Source organism: Anguilla anguilla, chromosome 6, assembly GCF_013347855.1.
Source record: "Anguilla anguilla isolate fAngAng1 chromosome 6, fAngAng1.pri, whole genome shotgun sequence".
NCBI classification, from domain to species: domain Eukaryota; kingdom Metazoa; phylum Chordata; class Actinopteri; order Anguilliformes; family Anguillidae; genus Anguilla; species Anguilla anguilla.
The window spans coordinates 35,582,212-35,588,211 of NC_049206.1; the positions used below are offsets into that span (position 1 = coordinate 35,582,212).

Consider the following 6,000-nt stretch of genomic DNA (forward strand, 5'->3'; position numbering starts at 1 on the left):
GTTGTTTGTCACTGACCAGGGGGTCTTCAGGCTCTGCCTCAACAATTAGGATAACAGATTGCTCTCCCAACTCATTAGCCGTCTCTGAGTCTGGAGTTTCAGTCTCAGTCCCACAAAGTCCAGACTCACCACCTTGTGAGACTGACTGAATATAGAGCCTGGGATCTTTCTCCACCAATGATGTCTAGAATGACATGTGAACTGTTTTAGGGTTTTGAGACTCACTGTGGTCTTTTGTGGCCTTCTGTTTTAAATTCTTCCAGCACAGTTTTACCTGTTCCAGGGTTCTTAATTTACCACTCCCCTGTGGCATTTACACTCTTGGTGATGTCAGTCCAGATGTTGTGTTTCATAATCGCTGTTACTGAGGTGCCAGGTTTAGCCATTATATTGGCATAATTACACTTTACACCTTCTAGCAAGGCATGCGTTTCAGCTAGGGTGAAATTGCTCCCCTTTGAAGTACTTGCTGGCATATCCTTTTTCTCTTTCTGTCTATCTCTCCTGCAAACCACACCTGTATTAAAGACACATACTTAAATGAGCTCAGGTGTGAAATGGGAACTTAATTGTGGAGTCTTGAAAGCAGTTGTTCTAACGAGAGACAATTCAAACACAATGACATCCATTTTTCACCGTCGACAATGGCAAAAGAGAAAATATAGCCAAAGGGTGCACATTGTACGCCCAAAACGACTTCAGGAATATACAAATGATGAACTGTATGCAAGATTCAGATTTGGTACAGCTGACATTGCATTCATTGCCAGTCTACTTCAACCACAACTGGAACACACTACTACAAGGAGTTATGCATTGACTGTGGAGGAACTTATTGCTTTGCACTTCTACGCATGTGGATCATTCTACCAAGTCATTGGAGATGGTGTTTGTGTCCAGAAATCCACTGTCAGCTCCGTAGTACACAGAGTGTCTTCTGTGTTAGCCAGCCTTGTCAACCAGTTCATCAAATTTCCAAAAATCCAGAACAAACCAAGCAGATCAAGCTCAAGTTTTATGAAATGGGGAAAATTCCAAATGCTGTTGGGGTGATAGACTGCACTCATGTCCACATCCAAGCTATAATAGACCATAATAGATCCAAGTTTTCATTTGTTCCACAAGCCATTAAGCTTCTAAACGGGTAATGCACTAGCACTTTTTTGTCCCCCATGCACTTTGACCACTCCTTCCTGGTCATAAAGGATGTCCAGCTGGTCTGGGCAGCAGTTACCCCCATCTTAACTATTTATTTTTATTTCTATTTTTAATATATTTTACACCTAATTTGTTGCAATGTGTGAAGTATGTGTATGAGTATGTCTATTAGTGTTTTTTGTGATGTTATGATGAAATGTGATTATGCTGCAAACCAATTTCCCCACGGGGACAAATAAAAGTATCTATCTATCTAAGCACCCCATGAGAGGGAATGGGAGTTGGTGAACAGGAAAGGATAGCACAGCATCAATGTGCAACTTGTGGGAAATGCAGACCTCATCATAACCAACTGTGTTGTGAAATGGCCAGGGTCGGTTCATGATGCAAGGATCTTGAGGGAGAGCCATATTTTCAGAAACCTCCAACAAAATCCCCAGGATGGTATCATATTGGATGACAGCGCATACCCACTCTTACCATGGCTAATGACACCTTTTGCCGTGGCAAACAATGATAAAGAGGAGAGATTTAACTGCTCATGGAAGAACTAGTAGCACAACTGAATACTTAAATGGGGTGTTGAAAAGGCGCTTTGCATGTCTTAAGTACCTACGTGTAGACCCACAGCGAGCATGCAACATCATTCTCGCCTGCATTGTGCTTCATAACATTGCTGAAGAACGCAGGTTTCCTCACTGTGACGGAACAGGTCATCATTCACAGCCCCAAGTAGATGGCCCTGACCTACCACTGGCAGCACTGCAACCAGATGGACCAGCTGGACGGTCAATGAGAGACGCTCTAGTCAACCACTATTTTACTTAGGCTCTTTTGATCAATAAGAACTGTAGTGTGCTGACAAAACAGTTTTGTGTTTGACTTTTTTTTTAATCCAGTGAGACATTTAATTTTTATTAATAATATATGACATAATATATTAATAATACATGACATTTATATAGCACTTTTCATAAACCCAAAGTGCTTTTCTGACGAAAATGTGTGTGCTTGCTGAAAGCTTGTGTTAAAGAGGAAATAGGTGGCAAAAAAGTGTATCTCCCATATACATCCATTGAGTCTTTATGGTTCTCCCATAGCATTAAAAGTATAAATGGTAGAAAGGTGCAAGTTCACACAGTTAATAAGCTTGTCAGCCTGAGTAGTTCAAGCTTTCAACTGAGTCTGTAGCTTAAAAAATGTAGTGATCAAAAGCATATTTTGTCCATAGACTTCCATTCATTTTTTTGCCACTTTGAGCTGCCGTACCATCAAAAGTGATATCAAAATAAAAAGTCATAGCAGCCATCAGCATGTACAGCTGCACTGAAAAAAGTTTAAATGGTGTTTCTAGCTTAAACGGTATGAAAGTAGATAGGTGCCGAAAAAGTGGGCGGAGGAGGAATAATAACGAGTAAAGTTTGCAAGAGAACAATAGTGTGTTGCTTTCAGCAAGCACGCTAAAAAACAAGACAGTAATAATGAATACAGCAATAATTAGACCAGAGAGATGGTTATAACCAGCCCCAGCAAATTATGCAATTCTGGCCTATGTATTGTGCAGATAAGTGAATATGAATATATGCAAACTGATTTACACATCCCAACATTTTCACGTCTGTGTTAATGAAATGTTGTATTACTTTGACCAACAGATGGAGGCCTATCCAAAGACTGCAAATCTAGATTCTGTAATCCTGATCTTGAATCAGAATGATCATATCTGAAAATTCTTTGAAAAACCAGGACAAAACCTACAAGATCAATTTGATCTGGGATAGCAAAAAAAGGGAGACATAATATGGGTTGTGATGGAGAAATAAGTCTCCTTTGATTCTCCGCCCCAATGTTGCGTCCCACCTCGCTATGAGGAAGGGAGTGGAGGCGCGCATATTTAAACACACATTTGAAGTAATTTCAATGTCCACAAAATATGTTTCTTGTTTCCGTATGTTTATTGATTCATGAGCAAAGTAATACAGCTGTCTAACCACTTATCACAAGAACAAGGATGTTATCGGAGGCGCTAGCTCTGTGTCGGTTTATATATATTCAAACATTTCATATTTACCGTTAACATCTGCAAACTGTCTAGTTACATTTTAGCGGATGCACACTCTAACTTGTATACTATTCAGTGAGCCAGGGTAATCTTCCATTTACATCTGTTCAATTCCTCTCACCTCGTTGTCTGTCACAGTGTTGGGGTTGGGGGTCAAAGGTAAGCACTGAGCAGTTGCAGCCTATTTATGCATTGTGGGTAATGCAGTTTTTTGCACGGTTCGCATGGGGGAGGACACGCAATGATTGTTTGATTAATTATTATGTTTTTATTGTTTAACAACTACTGTTTTTGTTAGTATTATTATTATTATTATTATTATTATTCATTTCCTGGACTTGATCAAAGTTGTAGGACCCCTATTGTTTTTGTTGTTATTATTATTATTACTATTATTCTAACTATGCCAGAAAGAATGACCATAATTCGTCCATAGGTGGCGTTACTGGAACCGATTCAAAAAGCAAATTTCAAAATGAAACCAGGTGTACTTGTGTCATTCCTCATGAGGAACAAATATGCCTCAAGAAGCCATAAGTCCGCCATGATGGATTTTCCTGCAGATTGAAAATTTGGCAAAACGTATAAAAAGTTTCTTCTAATAAACCGTAAGTCCGATTGGTCCGAAATTGCCCATGAACGTGTACGGTGCATGTCTCCCTATAGGGTGTTAACAGCTAAGAGATCCATTCCAAGATGGCGGAGAAACTGGTATTTAAAAAAAAATGCTTATAACTTTTTACAACAATAATCTAGGGACTTGAAATGGACTGGGCATGAAGAGGACACTACCATGTTGTACCATGTCGACGCAGTTGCAGATATATCAAAAAGCAAGGAAATTACAGGCATTTGAAATTTTGGCGGGAAGCTAATGCTTTAAAACTCATCTTCTCATGAACGCTTTACCTGATTCCGTCACCATCGCACGTGTACTCTTGGGTATTCTCTCCATCAAGGGTGATAAGGACAAGTCGTTTTGTTAAAAATTGCGTTATTTGTGGCATGACAAAGTTAGCACTTTATTCTAATGCACATTCATGTTTCGAAGTAATGTTTCTCATGAACCGGAAGTTGGATTGTCTCACGCACGGGTATGTAGATTGTCCAAAATCCTGATATCTATGCCGCTTGGACTCTTTTCTCCTTCACCAAGTGTTTACCCGGCTTGGACATGTTCGTAGGGCCCCGCATTGCTGCTTGCAGCTATATTTAGGGGTCCTATGAAGTAGGAACCCTATTGTTTTCGTTAGTATTATTATTATTAGGGGCTTTCTGCCATGGAAGTCTGTGGCGGCCCCTATAACCGACTGGTCGGTTTTTACAAAACTTTGCAGAATGGTAGAGGGTTATGCCGTTCGCCCTGCGATGGACTGGTGTCTTGTTCAGGGGTCGTTCTGGTTACATTACAGGATGCTTGTCATTACAGGATGGTTGTCATTACATTACAGGATAGTTGCTTGTCCGCCTGGTGCCCCTGTCGTGCTTGGCCCCTTCATTGCTGCTCGCAGCTATATTTATTATTATTATTATTATTATTATTATTATTATCATTATTATTCTTTTCCTGGAAATGGCCAAATAACTCAAAAAGTCCTTGACCAAATATGATATAAATGACCAGGTCGAAACTAGAGACCACGAGTAACTATGCCAGAAAGAATGACCATGATTCGTCCATAGGTGGCGCTATAGTAAACGATTCAAAACGCAAATTTCTAAATGCTGGCATTTCCACCCCGTTTGATGAAAATTCATGAAACCAGGTGTACTTGTGTCATTCCTCATGAGGAACAAATATGCCTCAAGAAGCCATAAGTCCGCCATGATGAATTTTCCTGCAGATTGAAAATTTGGCAAAACGTATAAAAAGTTTCTTCTAATAAACCGTAAGTCCGATTGGTCCAAAATTAGCCATGTACGTGTACGGTGCATGTCTCCCTATAGGGTGTTAACAGCTAAGAGATCCATTCCAAGATGGCGGAGAAACTGGTATTTATCAAAAAACTAAATTTGGCCGCAAATTTCAAATGATCATAACTTTTTACAACAATAATCTAGGGTCTTGAAACGAACTGGGCATCAAGAGGGCACCACCATGTTGTACCATGTCGAAGCAGTTACAGATATCTTAAAAACAAGGAAATTACAGGCATTTTAAATTTTGGAGGGAAGCTAATGCTAATCGCTAATATTATGCAAATCTCAAATGCTTATAACTTTTTACAGCAATAATCTAGGGACTTGAAACGGGCTGGGCATGAAGAGGACATTACCATGTCGTACAGTATTGGGACAGTTGCAGATTTCTCAAAAAACAAGGAAATTACAGGCATTAGAAATTTTGCGGGAAGGAAATGCTAATATAACGCTTTAAAACTCATCTTCTCATGAACGCTTTACCTGATTCCGTCACCATGGCACATGTGTACTCTTGGGTATTCTCTCAATCAAGGATGAAAAGGAAAAGTCTTTTCGTTAAAAACTGCGTGATTTCTGGCGTGACAAAGTTAGCACTTCATGCTAATGCACATTCATGTTTCAAAGTAATGTTTCTCATGAACCGGAAGTTGGATTGTCTCACGCATGGGTATGTAGATCGTCCAAAATCCTGAATACTAGGCCGGTTGGGCTCTTTTCTACTTTGCCTTGTATTTACCCGGATTGGACATGTTCGTAGGGCCCCGCATTGCTGCTTGCAGCTATATTTATCATTATAATTCTTATTTTCCTCCGCTAAAAGTGTCGGAAGCTCAGCAACCATAAGTCCTAGAGCAACC

At 39.9% G+C, this 6,000-nt stretch overlaps 1 pseudogene; it reads left to right on the top strand.

The window, feature by feature from the left end:
• Nucleotides 1–618: 618 nt before the first annotated feature.
• Nucleotides 619–1,986, top strand: LOC118230175 (annotated as a pseudogene).
• The last annotated feature ends 4,014 nt before the right edge of the window (nt 1,987–6,000 follow it).